This window comes from Populus trichocarpa, chromosome 15 (assembly GCF_000002775.5).
Source record: "Populus trichocarpa isolate Nisqually-1 chromosome 15, P.trichocarpa_v4.1, whole genome shotgun sequence".
Lineage (NCBI taxonomy): Eukaryota > Viridiplantae > Streptophyta > Magnoliopsida > Malpighiales > Salicaceae > Populus > Populus trichocarpa.
The window spans coordinates 1,153,548-1,170,779 of NC_037299.2; the positions used below are offsets into that span (position 1 = coordinate 1,153,548).

The 17,232-nt window shown below is 35.6% G+C and overlaps 1 protein-coding gene across 5 annotated transcripts in view; it reads right to left on the reverse strand.

Moving 5' to 3' along the window:
• Positions 1 to 17,232, reverse strand: part of LOC18105500 (probable plastid-lipid-associated protein 14, chloroplastic) — a 46,088-nt gene that overhangs the window by 4,953 nt on the left and 23,903 nt on the right. Inside the window, exon 14 of one of the 5 annotated variants that reach the window (XM_052447316.1) lies at positions 6,952 to 7,058. The exons of the other annotated variants lie outside the window; for them this stretch is intronic. The gene's annotated coding sequence lies outside the window, so the exon portion shown is untranslated. Of the gene's footprint in view, positions 1 to 6,951; positions 7,059 to 17,232 lie in introns of those variants that run through there. 5 annotated transcript variants of the gene reach the window in all.

The following is a 17,232-nucleotide window of genomic DNA, read 5'->3' on the forward strand; positions in this document are numbered from 1 at the left end:
TTGCGTACGGTGCACACTCCTAGCTCCGCCACGTCACTTTTCGTTGTATCCCACGTTTTTGTTGTGGAGCTAAAAAAATAATTATATTATTATAGATTGTTATGCTCAAGGTTGTTAAACCGGGAATGTCTAATGAATTCAGTCGAAAAATTCGTAATTTATAGCTCGACTCTTTTTTAATTTTACTCGAGATTGAATTGACTTTTTAGTTATTTTAACTCCATTAAATATATATATATATATATATATATATATATAAATTAATGAAAAAATTATTCTCATTATCCATATTTTTTTCACTTTGACTCCAGTTTTTATTTATAATTTACATTCTAGGTGAATATAATTTTTAATTTAAATGAAAATATAAATTAATTATTCCTCATGTATAATATAATACAAACACAACAAATCTCTCTTCAAACATAATTTCTCTCTCCTAAGAAAACCCTAAATTGATATCTCTTTTTCCAATTGAAGATCAGATCTAGTGGAAATTTTATGGGCAAGGGGAAGTAAACAACCCAAAAGCTCTGTGCTAGTTATTTGGACTTTCTTAGCTCTTTGATCTTTTATCCAGCCACGTGTAAGGTCAAGAACTGGTTCATGGGTCGTGATGGTTGGCCTTTGGATTGAAATAAACTATGGCGATAATTAGAAAAGAGTTATGTTCTGATTGCCCTAATTAATCAAAATGACTTTTTGATAAGTTTTTGCATGGCCCAGCTTCTCATGTTTATTAAAGCCTTAGTGCCTTGATGAAGCCAATCTGCCAGTGTATCTCTTTTTTTGTCAAGCATATGTTCTTGCTCTTCTTTAATTTTTCTTTATTAGTGCATGAAATTGTTTCTCAGTACTCTGTCTGCCTTTAATGGAGAAAAAAGAGCAAGAGAAAGTGAAATAAATCATGTTGAATGCAGGTCCAGTTTGATGAGGCAAATGGAGATATGAACTTGGAACCCTCTGTCACCCTTAAGTTTGATGTACTATATTTTAGTTTGTTGGATTGGGTGGTCCAGAAAAAAAGAAAAAAAGAAAAGAATAAGGGTGGGTGGTGGTTACTTGCTGTGGGGCAGATGTGTCAATAACTATGATACGGCACATTACGAAAGTGTTTTGATTTTCTATTTTTGACGGTGATTAGTGATTTCAGTAAATCAGTTGTCGAATAATAGTCGTTGACAGTAATTAGTGATGTCAATAAACCAGTTGTTGAAGAATAATTGAGTTTTTTTTTATCAGTTTCCACTATGATATGGTCCATCACAAAAGTGTTTTGATTTTCTACTTTTACCAATTATTAGATATATATATATATATATATATATATATATATATATATATATATATATATATCATTAAACCAGTTAGTGAAAAATAGTTGATCATTTTTTTAACAGTTTTCATATACAACATTAATTAATTACATCTTGAGAAATTTAAGTAGCTTGGTAATAAGATATATATATTGAATAATTGGTTAATTTTTTGATTTTAATGATATTTGATTCCTTTTTTCTGGTCAAGGTGGCTAGTAGTTAGCATCTAGTGCTTGGTAAGGCAAAGTGATTGGTCGATAATACATGTGAAAGATTCTTTTTGTAGATTTAGAGGCTTTCTGATACTTAAATATCTTTTTTTAGAGAAAAGGCTAAAATCTATTAGAGAGATAAAATCTGAAAGTATATATGCTAAAAATCCTGGTAGCTTGAAAAAATTAATTATTTTCTTCTTAAGATCTAATAAATCTTTATAGCCCATGATTCTTACCTTTTCTTTTTCTTTTTCTTTTTTTATTGAGAAGAGGACCCCAAAGTCCTCCTTTTCTGATATCATTAAAATATTTTTTATGTGTTAAAGGGAGAAAAAGATCTCTAACTCATCATAGAGTAAAAGATCTCTAACTCATTAGAGAAAATATATCCATGACTCATCACATGGAAAAAAAAAAATCTCTGGCTCATCTAAATATTCTCATGATTCAATATGGAGCATGATAAGATTGTTAGAGCTACATGTACTTGCGTTCAACAATTGACGGGTCCAAGAATGTTGGGTCTGGTAATTTGCAAGAACCATACATGTTTGAGATTAGCGCTTAGCTGAGCTCACGAATGTAGGTTATAATAGTTCGCCAGACTCATATATGATTGGGCTCAGCACTTGATTGAGTCTAAGAATGTTGGGTGTGGTAGCTCGTCAAACTGATCTATACATGTTTGGGCTCAACGCTTGGCTAAACTCAAAGATATGAGGTATGGTATCTCGTCAGATCTATTTATGCTTGGGCTCATAATGATGCTTGATCTGATAACTCGTCAGACTCATATATATTTAGGTTCAACACTTGATTGAGTAAAAAAATACTAGATATAATAATTTGCTAGACCTATATATATTTAGACTGAATACTTAATTAAGCTTAATAATTTTAGATTATCACTCCATTTTTATTTTTATATTTTGAACATGGTTTTTAGACAAATAACACAATGATATATCATCGCGTCACAAAAATTTCATAAAATCAAATCATTTTATGTAATTTAATTACATAAACAACAACATTTCAGTACTTGCTTTTCTATGTAAAAAGTAAAAATTGACTCGACTTGGTTAGCATTTATCAGTATGAGAAATGGTAATCAATCTAATTATTTATCATTAAACTACTTACTAATTATTATGCATTTGAAAGCTTAAAGATAACGTGTATTAAAGAAAAATAATGATATACATTAAGGTTATTTTAAAAAATATTTTAGTTGCAGTTTAAAATAAAATGATATATATATATATATATATATATATATATATATATATATATATATATATATATATATATATATAATTTGCCTTCCTTATATTTACGGCTGATAATGATGCCTGGAGAGAGCTTGCTGAAATATAAGTCTCCTTACAAGTTTACTGGTTTTTAAATTTTTAACATAATTTTATATATTTTATATGTTTTGACTCATAAACAAGTTTTTAATAATACTAATCGATATAATTTTACGAATCAATACACGTTTTTAAAACATATTTTTGATAATATTGATGAATATAATTTTACGAGTCATTACGTATGTTTTTAATAATATTGATAGATATAATTTCGGGAATGTTTGGGAACGCGGCTGCGACTGTGTTCCTAAAAAATTTGAAAATTTTTTTTCTTTGCTAAAATTTAATATGGTTTATATGTTTTGGATTGTTTTGATGTGCTGATGTCAAAAATAATTTTCTAAAAATAAAAAAACATCATTGACATGTATTTTTGCACGAAAAGTTATTTGAAAAGTACTCGCAACCACACTATCAAATATGCTCGAACAAGTAGACGTTACTGAAACGCGTTTTTGATAATATTGATGGACAGTGTAGTTAAGACACTGTTTGCCTTTCAACGCTCCATCCGCAAGAGAGGGCAGTACCATGAAGAGGTTGGGTTAAGGGTTAAGGATTACCTTCATGAGGAATGATGTAAACTTCATGAAAATTAATGGATCCCTCATCAATATGCGTTCGCAACAGCCGACACACAGCAGGTCCTCCAAAGTCGTCGACGATGACGACGACAACAACAACATTTAATACATATAAAAACACGCTGATATATCACCGCCTAACATAACTTCTACATCATCATTAACAACAACAACAACAACAACATTTAATATTCTTTTCTATGTAAAAAGAAAAAATTCGCTTGAATTGGTTAGCATTTATCAGTACAATAAATGACAGAATTCGCTTGAATTGGTTAGCATTTATCAGTACAATAAATGACAGTCAATCAAAAATTTTATCGCTAAACTATATACTAGTTATAGTTATGCGGTTGAAAGCTAAAGATAATGTTTGTGTTCAAAGAATATTAATAATGATAAAGGTTACGGTTTAAAAAGATATTTTTAGTTGTAGTTTTAAAATAAAAGGTGTAATATATATTATTAAAATTATTGTGAGATGAATTTTTATATGTAAAATAAATAAATAAAATATTTTTAAATGGCCCTAGTATATATATATAAAAAAAACTATTTACCTAATCAAATAATCTTTTCTATATAATTAAACCCAAAAAAAAAAAGCTATCACAACATATCTTCAATACTCAAGACACCACCGGGAGAAACCTCAATAAGTAAGTTGCGTAATTGATTTTTGGTTAAAACACAAGACACCACCGGGAGAAACCTCATTAAGCTATCATAATCTTTTTTAATACATATATAATCCTTGCCATCTACCGAGATCGCACGTTTATCGCGCGATAGGATACATCATGTTAACTGTCCACGTAGCTACTTTGAATTAATTGGAGTAGAGGGAGGTCCTGGTGGATCCTTTTAAATAATAAAAGGAAAGCTCCCACAACCCATTTCATTTGCTTCGCTTTTGCTTGTCCTAGAAAATGGCAGAGTTCTCGAAGATCCTCAGAAAAACTGATACTAGGAAGAGGCTGTCAGTTCCTATCAGGTTTCTCAGGTCTCTTCCACCTTTCAAACTAGGCAGCCATGCCGTCACGTTTGAAGCTACAGACGAGAAAGGCGAAGCTTGGGCCTTTCAATGCTCCATCCGCAAGAGAGGACACCCGAAGCCAGTCCTCCAAAGAGGTTGGGTTGCATTCGTTAGGAGCAAGAAGCTACAAGTTGGTGACAAGGTCAGGTTTATTAAACATAAGAACCGAGCTACTGCAGCAATCTCTTACAAAGTTCGTGCTGAAAAGGCAATCAAGATCTTTGGTGCTACATTTGGCTACGCACGGATCTAGTCCATTTCCCTAATTAATAGCTCTGTAAGTCAAGCTAGCAAATAATAGTGCCGGTTTCAGGCACTGGCTTGCATGGTTTTTAATCGAGTCCCTTTCTGTACTTTTGCATTTTACTTCTCCTCAGTCGTGATTCTACTCTACTAAGTTACCTCGGTGACTTGAATGTCATGCACCAGACAGGAAACACCAAGGTTGTTATTAATGGTTGGCTTGTTCTATACCCAGTAGTGAATGAAATGGAGCCATGTTTCCCGCTTAGGGGGACATGTTAGCTTTCTAAGTTGGGTGAGTTTCAAGTTTCTTGAATTCTCATATATTTGTGCTGCTTCTGCAATTAGTATGTTTAACTTTCAAAAGCCATCCCATCTGCTAAGGTCTCTCAAGATGTTTCCTTCTGCACCTTTCTTTCAAGAATATGGAATTAGTGCTGATCTCTGAATAACGCAATAGGTAGCTCGCGAGGCCACTTCTCATGCAAGGGTACGTATAGTAGTAGTAATGTGGTATATGTGATTGCGCTCTTGCATGTGAAATGTGAATTATTTTGCATATTCGGCATCTTGACGAAAGAAAGTAACGATGTTGGCTTAAATCCGTTGCCTGATTGCCTCTTTAAGAGGTATTATTTCATGTTTAAAATTATGATATCAAAGTGGTTTTGATCTTGAAAATACACCTCTTGAAATAGAGAGATAATAGCTAGGGTTTATAAATTACATGAATCCTCGACTTCCTATCGACGCAGAATAATGATATAATCATAGAGCATTAGTAATGAGGAGGCTTGTTGGTTCAGTCATGGAATCCTCGTCACAGAACTCCAAAAACGGCACTCGTACCGTTCATTTCTTTTCTTTTTGGCTTACAATGGCGGCGCCATGTGGTCAAGGTGATGGTGAGAATGGTGGGCGCCTTTCGATGTGTTTGGTTTGAAGATATGATTGGTTGTTTTTGTAAAAGTATAATTTTTTAAAATATAAATTACGTTTCACAAAAATAAAAAAATATATGTTTTTTATATAGATCCTACAAAAAAAGTCAATTATAGCTATAAGTCAAACAAACACAGAAAAAGACCAAATACACCCTCGGCCCTACCACGTGCATATTTTTATGAAATTAAAGTTTTTACAAAAATAGTTTGATGATTATCACTGCGATAATTTGATACTTCATATATGGGTGATGAGATGCTGTTAGTTTTTCATCCAAAATTGGATCTCTATGACATCTCGGTGGGATGACATTTTTTAGGAGGCGAATCTCGACAATTATAATGATCTTAATTGTTAAACAAAATCCAGACTCCAGAGACTATCTAATATACGGGTCACCCCTTGAGTCAATTTTTTCATTAAAATATATTGTTTATTTTTATTATTTTTATTTATATGAAATATTCGAATCAGCTTAAACTTCAACTAAAAATATTATTATTATTATTATTATTATTATTGATCCAATTAGTTCCAACAGGTCACTAAAATTCCGACCACATTGAAATGATTTGTCCGTAACAATATCTTATAAAATTCAATTAAAAAAACCCAGCCCTAATCTATTTTCCGAAGCAGTCAACAAGGTAGAGTTTAACAGCTATAATCATTCACTGAATTTATTTTTATATTTTAAAAATATTTTTTTAAAAATATAAATTTTTTTTATGTTTTTTAAATTAATATTTTTTTGATATTTTCATATTATTTTTATATGTTAATATCAAAAATAATTTTTTAAAAAATAAAAAAAATATTTTAAAAAACAATCACTACTATTATTTCAAGTATCGCGTAGAAAAGCCATTATCACAAGTAAAATAAGGACCACATGACATTTAATTTTGACGCTCTGGTTATAATTGGATTGACATGAGCAGTAAATCTCAGAGGTGTGTGTTGTGTTCGACTGGTAATATATAGCCATAGCATCATTTTAGGTCGATCGGAATCTAGAGCATGGTTTCGTGGCCGCAAAATCGATTGAGCATGAACGTACCAAAGCAGAAGCTGTTCCCCTGCTGATGGTTTTGTAGTCTGTTTGGTATCATCTTGACTGCCTCTGGCTGTCTTCTTATTAAGGTTTGGCCAAATTAAGGGTAGAATCATTTTTCAAATAAAGCTTTATAACATTGCAACGTTTGACAAGCCACTCAGACATCAGGCCGCACTGCATTTGGAAAAGGTTGATCTTCATCAATTAATCGACTGTACAAATTACACGAGCTAGAACACAACAGCAATTTCTATCTACAGTACTTGCGCGCAATGGCTATCTACAGGTTTCATTAACACATAGATCTTGTAAATAAGAGAGCTGATCCATTGACCCCGCGCAGGACTAGCAGTCTGGAATCCACATATGTTCCGCAGACGAGCCTAGACAAATCAAACATCTCAGGCGGAACTTGCACACGGATTTCTTGAACTATACTGCTTGGTGTAACATCATTTTGATTAAGGTTGTCCCCGAGACTCATTGTCACCTCAATGTCAGCTGAAACAAGTTTGGCCACTGGAAGGCTCGATGGAAACTCCTTATACGGGACAAGTTTCCTCCATTTTTTAGCTGACAATTTCTGGGCTAAAGAATCTTGATTGTTTGGTTGCCCAAAGGATAACTTCTCTTATGTCTTTTCCTCCTTAAGATACAACCGTCTGTTGGGGATTCCAACCGGTCACTACCAGAAAACCGGAGAAAACCAACGGAATTACCGACGGCCTTTTTCCGTCGGTAATAATTCCCGACGGAAATAATTGATCCGTCTCAAAATCTGTCGGTATATACCGACGGCCTAGATCCGTCGGCGAAACGGTCGGTATATACCGACAGAATATTTCCATCGGTATATACCAACCGTTTCTCCGATGGGGTACACAGTTTGTCTGGAAATATGCAACGGCGTGGTGACGTCAGACTATTTTACCGACGAAATTACCGAGGGATTCAAACTGAGATAGTCGTACAGTGGCGTGGCACTGTCACCGACGGAATCACCGACAGCTTCATTCCGTTGGTGATTCCATCGGAAAAAACCATTATATACCCACCCACCTGCCGACACTCTCTTCCTCTGTTTCTCCTTCTTCTTCTTTCCCATCCCACCTCTCCCCTCCCAAACTGCAGCCAACCACCCATCCCAACTCTCCACTATTCTCAACACAAGCACTCGAGTTTCTTATATCTTGTACATGGTCACAATATCCGTTTCTTGTAGATTTTATCATTTTTTTATAAGTAAATCTATCCTTTTTAGTTTTAATATTTAAATGTTAATTTTATTGTTTTAGTATATGTATTTTGTTAACGTTTGTACTTGTTTAATTGTTATTTGTCAAAGAAACTTGTAGTATGAATGTATAATTTTGTGGTTGTTATAGTTTGTTTTAGATTTTGTCAAATTATATTTGTTTGTAAATTGTTGAAATTTTGTTTGAATTACTCCGAATTAAATGTGTTGTGATATGAAATAAATAATTAATAGCTTGTTTAACGAGTCTTGTTTAATTGTTATCAATTCTATTTCGAAGTTGTGATTTCTGTAAATTTATATATGTATAAATTTGTATGTATGAACGTTGATAGTTGATAATTGATAATGAATATTTAACATAAGTGTTGTTTTAGTTTGTTGGATAATGTCGGGGAAAACCAATATTTTTGTTATGTTTTATAGAGGTTCAATAGAAGTCATGGATGACCGTTCATGGATGTATCAAGACTCACCCCAAGGATTGCGGAGGATGGATTATTGTAACGGTGCCCAGGGTTTTATTAATTTTACAACATCTATTCCGAGGAATTTTACTGATGGTGGTATTAAGTGTCCATGCAGGAAGTGTAAAAATTTAAAGTTTCTGCATCAAGATGTTGTAACGATGCATCTTCTAACCAAAGGGTTCATGAAGGATTACCTGTGTTGTTATGCTCATGGAGAACTATTTGTTCTTGATGAGAGCATGGAAGAACAGGTGGTTGTGTCAACTTCTAGTGCTAGCAACATGCATGAAGTTGGAAATGAGAACAGTAATCCTTACAGGAATATGGTTATGGATGCAATGAGAATGAGTGAAGGTAATGTCAGGGAATGTCCAATCATAGAAGAAGAACCTAATGCAGATGCAGTAAGGTTTTTTGATCTGTTGAGAGATTCTGACGAACTATTATGGGATGGCTGCATGAACCACAGTAAATTATCAGCCGTAGCACAGGTGTTCACCATCAAGTCAGATCACGGGTTGAGTGAGGCCGGTTATGATAAGATTATTGAATGGGCGAGAAGCATTTTACCTGAAGGGAACATGCTGAAAGAGAACTTCTATGCTGCCAAGTCCATGATGAAACCCCTCGGTTTAGGATACCAGAAAATTGATATATGCCCTAACTTCTGCATGTTATACTACTTTGAAAATGCTGAGATGACCGAGTGCATGACATGCGGGCATTCCCGTTACAAACCCAGAACTGGTAGAGGGAAGACTCTCGTGGCATATAAAAAACTTAGATACTTCCCAATCACACCTAGACTGCAGAGGTTATTCATGTCACCAAGGACTGCTGAGCATATGACATGGCACCAATCACACCATGCGGTTGATGAAGTGATGGTTCATCCTTCTGACGGTGAAGCCTGGAAACACTTTAACAGTATGAATCCTCACTTTTCAGCTGAATCAAGGAACGTGCATCTTGGGTTGTGTACAGATGGATTCAACCCATTCGGGTCATTTGCTGCTCCTTATTCTTGTTGGCCGGTCATACTGACGGTTTATAACTTGCCACCGGGGATGTGTATGAGGCCGGAGTTCATGTTTTTATTTATTGTCATACCAGGTCTGAGCAGTCCGGGGCGGAATATAGATGTTTGTCTTCGTCCGTTGATTGATGAGTTGACGCAGTTGTGGTCCTCTGGAGCTTTGACTTATGACATTTCGAGGAAATAAAATTTTGTTATGAGAGCGGCTTTGATGTGGACTATCAATGATTTCCCAGCTTATGGAATGGTTTCTGGTTGGAGCACACATGGAAAGCTAGCATGTCCATATTGTATGGAGAATAACAAGGCATTCACGCTAACAAATGGGGGTAAAGCTTCTTTTTTTGACTATCACTGTTGTTTCTTGCCACATAACCACAGGTATAGAAAGAACAGAAAGGATTTCTTTGTTGGCAGAGTTGAAAAGGATGTTGCACCCCCGCGTCTTTCCGGTGAAGAATTGTTTGATGTTGTGTCAGAGTACAATGACATTGTGTTTGGTCTCCAATCAGGTAAGCAGAAGTTTCCTGGTTTTGGTTTGACCTATAATTGGGTGAAGCGAAGTATCTTTTGGGAGCTTCCTTATTGGAAGACCAATCTTCTCCTCCATAACCTTGACGTCATGCACATTGAAAAGAACGTGTTTGAGAACATTTTCAACACCGTCATGGATGCGAAAGGGAAGACAAAGGACAACATCAAGGCTAGATTGGATGTAGCGCTGTTCTGTAACCGTAAAAATATGGAGTTGGTTTCTGATGGGTCACGGGTCGCAAAACCAAGAGCAAGCTTCGTGCTAGAGAAAAACGCACAACTACTAGTCTACAAATGGCTTAAGAGTCTGCGTTTCCCCGATGGACATGCCTCGAACATATCATGGCTGGTTAATACGGAGGAATGCAGATTTTATGGAATGAAAAGTCATGACTGCCATGTGTTTATGCAAACACTTATCCCATTAGCTTTTCATGATTTGTTGCCAAAAGGGATATGGGATGCACTAACGAAGATCAGTCATTTCTTCAGAGATATATGCTTCATTAAGTTGAATGTTGATCACATTGAAAGGCTTGAAAAGAATATCGTCGAGACAGTATGCAAACTTGAGATGATATTCCCTCCATCATTTTTTGACTCAATGGAGCATCTACCCGTACATTTACCGTTTGAGGTAAAAGTTGGAAGACTGGTCCAGTACAGATGGATGTATCCATTCGAGAGGTTAGATATTACATGAGCTATGTAATTTATAATTAAATGTTTTTATTTTTATTTTTAATGTTTTTAATTGATAATTTATTATATATATATATATATATGCAGGTACTTGTTCAATCTTAAAAAAAGGTGAAGAACAAGGCGCATGTTGAGGCGTCAATATGTGAGGCCTATATTGTTGAGGAGATCTCAACATTTGTCTCATACTATTTCGAACCTCATTTGAGAACGAGGATAAATCGTGTTCCACGGCATGATGATGGTGGTGAAGTGCCTTCAAGTGGGAACTTGTCAATATTCTCCAATCCTGGACGACCCACACCTAAAAATGCCGTGAGGGGAAGATATTTGTCTGAAATAGAGTTCAGACAAGCACACAATTATGTCATATTTAACTGTGATGAGCTAAGACATTTTATTAAGTAAGTAGATGTTCAACTTAAACTTTGTCAAGAGTGTACTATTTATGTTTTGTGATACCATACACTCATATAATTTGGAACAACCTTGCAGGCAACATCGACGATACTTACTGTCCAATAACTCACAACTGACCGAATCCCAGATCTTTCAATTACAAGATGAACAATTTGCCACATGGTTTAGAACACATGTAAGTCCTATCACAAACTCATTATCTTTTGCAATGTAATTAATTGTAGTCAATGTTACATAATATTCGTTTATTGATTATTATTGTATTTAATTTACAAGCTAGGTTTATCAAATGGGAGGTAGTGCTGCTATTTCACTGTTTTTACTATGCCTGGGCCCTGAAAGAAAAGTCAAGTGCTATAACGGGTATTTTGTCAATGGATATGTCTTTCATACTGAAGAATACGGGCATGGAAGAAAGACATACAACAGCGGTATTTGTATCAAGGGATCAACTTCTAGTGAGTTTGAATTTGACTACTACGGTAGATTGGAAGAGGTCATCGAACTGCAATATCATAGCGAGCAAAATAGAGTGTTTTTATTCAAATGTTATTGGTATGACACAACTGACAGAGGAATCAGAGTAGATCCTCACTATAGTCTCGTTGAAATCAACTCAAAAGCTAGACACCGCAACGTAAATGACGTCTTTGTTTTCGCAAAGCAATGCCAACAAGTTTATTACACATACACCCCTTCCTTTAGAAAGGATCGATCAAGAGTTGATTGGTTATCCGTTTTAAAAACAAAACCCAAGGGTCGTGTCGAGATTGTTCAGGATGAGAACAAAGACATAAGTGTGATAGATGAAGTCTTTCAAGCTAGTGAGTTGGTTGAACCATACCGAGTTGCTCCGTCGATTGACTTATAAGAAAATTCAAATTTTCATGTTTTCAACGATAGTCTTGTTGATGTTGACGCAGAGGAGTTGAATGTTGTTCTGAGCTCTACTAGTGGAAAAAAGAACTTTATTGAAGAAGATGATAACGAAATTGAAGAGTGCGATGAAGCTGATGATAACAATTCAATAGAGGACGAAGATGAAAATTCCGACTAACTAAACATGTTCTAAAGCCTTATTTTATAATGTAATAATTTGAAACATGAAATATTTATTCTTCTTTAATGGTTAGCCCTTGTTATTGTGTTGTGTGTGCTGTAAGATTTCAATTCAAGATTTTGTGACAGGGTTACATAAAAAAATATGAAAAATTTAAGGTTTCACCGACGAGTACACCGACGGACTATAACCTGTCGGTATTTCACAGAGAGTTGAAAAACATTTACGGGATTGTGCCACTTTCACCGACAGTGTCACCGACAGACCATACCCGTCGGTATTTCATAGAGTGTTGCAAAAAAATTTACGGGATTGTGCCATAATCACCGATGGGTACACCGAGGGCATTTCTGACGGACAATACCGACAGAATCACCGACGGATTTACGCACATCCCGAAGCCCACGCATGTCAGACACGTGTCCGTCTGCACAAATACCGATGGATTGACCGACGTCAAATACCGACTAATTTACGCACATCCCGAAGCGCACGCAAGTCAGACACGTGTCCGTCTGCATGAATACCGACAGATCGAAATGTCTGGCGGGATTTTTGAACTTTTTTGGTGCGTATTTCAATTAATTTTCATCGGTATTACCGACGGAATTTAATGCCACCGACAATAATTAATTTCCGTCGGTAATACCGTCGGAAACATTGCTATATAAACCCCCCCTCCCCCCATTTGGTTCATTTTCTTCTCTGCTTCCGTTTCTCTTCTTCTCCATTTCTCTTCTCCTCTCAGTTTATATTTGGCTTTTGGAAGGGATTTTATTGTTTTGGTGGTAGTTTTAAAAGGTATGTATTCTTTTTTCTTTATCTTTGTATTTTTTTTATTTTAATTATGATTATTGTTTTTGGTGTTCTTTGTTTTGTGTATTGTTTGTAGATAAAATCTTAAATTCAACACACTATTAATGTAAGCATTTTTTATTCCCAAATTTATTTTGAATTGATATAGTGTTTTTTAGTTTTATGTATTGTTTGTTTTGTGTTTATGTTAAAAATGTTAATTTATATTTATAGAATTACATTTAATTAGTTTATTTTAATTTAGGATATTATTGTTTGTATTGCTATAATTGTTATTGTTGAATTTATGTTAAAATGTTAATTTATATATATAGAATTACATTTAATTAGTTTATTTTAATTTAGGATATTATTGTTTGTATTGTTGTAATTGTTATTGTTGAATTTATGTTAAAATTGTTAATTTATAAATATAGAATTACATTTAATTAGTTTATCTTAATTTAGGATATTATTGTTTGTATTGCTAAAATTGTTATTGTTGAATTTATGTTAAAATTATTAATTTATATATATAGAGTCTTGTCTCCTAAAACTTGAAATGTAATATTAATCTGTAAATTTGAATGTATGACTTTAATCTAATGTTTATCACTCTAAGTACCAATTTAACAATGAATGTTCATAGTTGAAATTGATTATTTTACTTGAATATCATTATATGATGTTATTGAATAAGATGTTTTGTGTTGATGATGATGAGTTGGGTTGAGATCCAGGATGATATTGGATCGGGATGTGAAATAAAATTGGAAGTGTAATATGATTTTGTCAATAACTTGGGACCCCCCAGTATAGGGGAGACTCTGGCGAATTTTTTTTAAATAATCAAAGTTAATTATGTAATTATTCGTATAAATTTATGTAGATGCGTAGAATGAAATCTACAGCACGTCGTCAGAAGACAGTTGCAGCTAGTTCTTCTAGCAGTGAGGAGGACGTATCTTTAGGTGCTGATCACGGCGAGGAATCTACGCCAACTTGTGATGCTGCCTCTTCTAGCGCGGTTTCACAGCGTAGAAGCGATGTGCCTTCACAACGGGGTCAATTCACCCGCAAGTACCAGGCACAATGGAAGGATGACCTCTCAATGTAAGTTTGTTTAGGTTTTAGTTTTTTTTATATATATACTTATAACATAATTTATGAACAACTAATTAATATTAATACTTTTATTTAATTTCAGGTTCACAAACATTGAGGCTGCAAGGACTATAACATTGACGTTTAAATCATTGATGGAGATTCCATTGTTTCAATGGAGCCAGGTTTCCAGACATCCTGAGTGGAAACCTAATATCGATGCATGGTTTAAGCGATTTCATGTCGGTGTTAATTTTTAATTTCCAGCTTATTTTTAATAAATGATTTTTATAATTTTATATCTTGTACTATTTTTATTTTATATGAATTATTTATATACACAGAACAAATTTGAGTGGGATAGGGTGAACAACAATGTTGTGAGGATGGTATGGGAGAATCACGCGGTAACTAGGTAAAATAAAAAATAATATTTATTTTTGTTTTATAATTTTATGTTTTAAATTCTAATTTGTTACTATGAAAGTAGGTTGCGTGATTTTTGGTATGACACCAAAAAAAAATCAAAAAGACATGCGAGGGATAATGATCTTGAAGGATGGAATGAGGTGGCAATTTGGCAGGAATTCAAACCGCCATTCATCTCGGGGGAAATATGGACGGCATATATTGAGTACGTGACCTTAGAGCGGTTTTCACGACGCTCACAGTCCGGCGCCGACAACCAGAACCGGCAAATTCATGGTTCGGTGACCACGCATACTGATGAATCCGTCCCATTCAGCGCACATGCAAAGCGGATGGTAAAATTAATTTTAATGAAATATATCGTTAATTAATTTGTCATTCCTTATAATATATTTAACTTTCAACCTATTTTTTCCTTACAGGCTGCGTCTCTTGGACGTGAGCCGAGTCCAATGGAGCTGTTTGTAGAGACGCATGTGCGGAGTCAATACCGCCAAAAGAGGGTGCAGCAGTTCGTGGACAACCGTGCTCAGCACTTTGTGGTATGTTCGTTCATTCATTTTATTTTGTAAGTTATTATTTTCTTGAATTGCATCTTGAATTGCATTTGATGATTTTTTTTAAAATTTTCAAGAGACCTATAATAGCCGGTTGCGGGAGAGATATGGGGACAATCCTTCGACCCATCCAGATTTCGATCCAGATTTGTGGATGGAGGTGGGATCGTCTGGTGGACCCGATAAAAATCGGGTCTACGGGCTCTCCAACACTACGACTGAAAACTTGTGTTCGGCTCGTAGTGTCTCAACCGTTGGGAGCTCTCCATCAGTATCGAGCACCCAGTCTGAGGAGTTCATTGCCTTGAAACAACAATATCAACAACTCTCGATGAATTATGATGAGCTCCATCAAATAGTCATGGAGATGAGATCAAAGATGGGTGATGATACTTGTGCAGGGCCTTTTTGGCTGTACGGTCCCGGGAACAACCAGCCTCCTCCTCCTCCAGCTCCGCCGCTATTCTAGTTTAATTTTGTTTTTTAAACACATTAAATTTATAATGAATATTTGGATGAATATTATTTAACATTATTTTTATATTTTTAATGTTTAATCCAATTTTATTTCTTTATTAGAGTTTTCATATTAATAAATTATTTATATATATATATTTTACATATATGCCGACGGCTGTACCGACGAATAATATCTGTCGGTGATTCATAGAGAGTTGCCAAACAATTACCAGCCATGCCATAATGACTGACGGACATATTCCGTCAGTGATTACAATCAGACGGATTTACCGACGGATAATATCCGTTGGTTTTTCACAGAGAGTTGCCACACAATTACCACCGATGCCATATTTACCGATGGATAATCCGTCGGTAATTACCGTTGGAGTTTCAGACGGATTTATTCCATCGGTAATGTTCCCGCGGGAAACTTTTTTTTTGGCGCGCACGTATCCGTCTGTAAGACCGTCGGTGTTCCGTTGGTGGGCGGTTATTTTTTTGTGACAGAATTAACAACGCAAAGGGTAGTTACCGACGACTATTATACCGACGAACGTGTTCCGTCGGAGAGGCCTTCGGTCATTATTTCACCGACGGCATTAATTCCTGTTACCGACGGAATAAGTCCGTCGGTAAAACTGTTTAATGATGTAGTGGGTAATGTTCCGATATTTGCCCGTTGGAGGCTAAGCATACTGACACAATATTTACATGGTTCGACAAAACCGCCTACATCCACGGGAGAGGTTCATTTTATTAGAGATAGAGAAAGGATACAATAAATACATGGAGGAGGAGGATTACATCCACTATACTCTACTCCCAGCTCTTACACACTGCTGTTGCAGCTGCTGCCATTGCACAAGCTTGCATTTTGCAGCTTTTCCAAGCTTACCATTTTGAGAGCGTCTTCAACACAACATTCCCCTTCGAGCGTATCAATCATGCTCGGTCCGGAATGATTTTTCAAGCCTTACACCAAGGCTTACAACACCCCCTCAAATGAATATTCCTAAGTGCGACAGTCATTGAGTATTTCAATGTGATCACAAGCTCACCACTCTTCCAAGAGTCTACTTATCCAGGAGTTGCGCCTGCCCTCTGTTCCACCCTTGGAACCACGCCTTACTTCTCCGTGAGTCTCTCGCTCTTAGTCCTAAGAGTCCAGGTAGCTCTCCACCTTTAACCATGTGGGCAGCCCATTAAAGGTTGATCCATATATGTCTTTATACTCTGAGTATTACAATGCCATTACCGAGCTCACCACCTTGACAAGAGTCAACTTGTTCCCGGAACCTGCGCATGCCCTCTGCTCCTTCATAGCAGCCACGTCTTAATGCTCCACAAGTCATCCACTTATTGTTCAAGGCAAATGTCTTCTAGCTCATTAATCTTTAGCATGAGGGCAATATCCATGAAAGTTAATCCTGCATTTGTCTTCATACTCATCATAACCACTTCATTGGCTATACACCTGCCCACTCATATCTAGCCATCATATTGGCTCTGGGGTGTTCTGAACTGGGCTCATATCATGGCCTTCACACCTTCTCCTGAGGTGTCTCCGCTCGTCGTCATGCGGCGGTCTGAACTAGGGCTCCTATCACGGCCCTTACACACCTTCCATCTAAGGTGT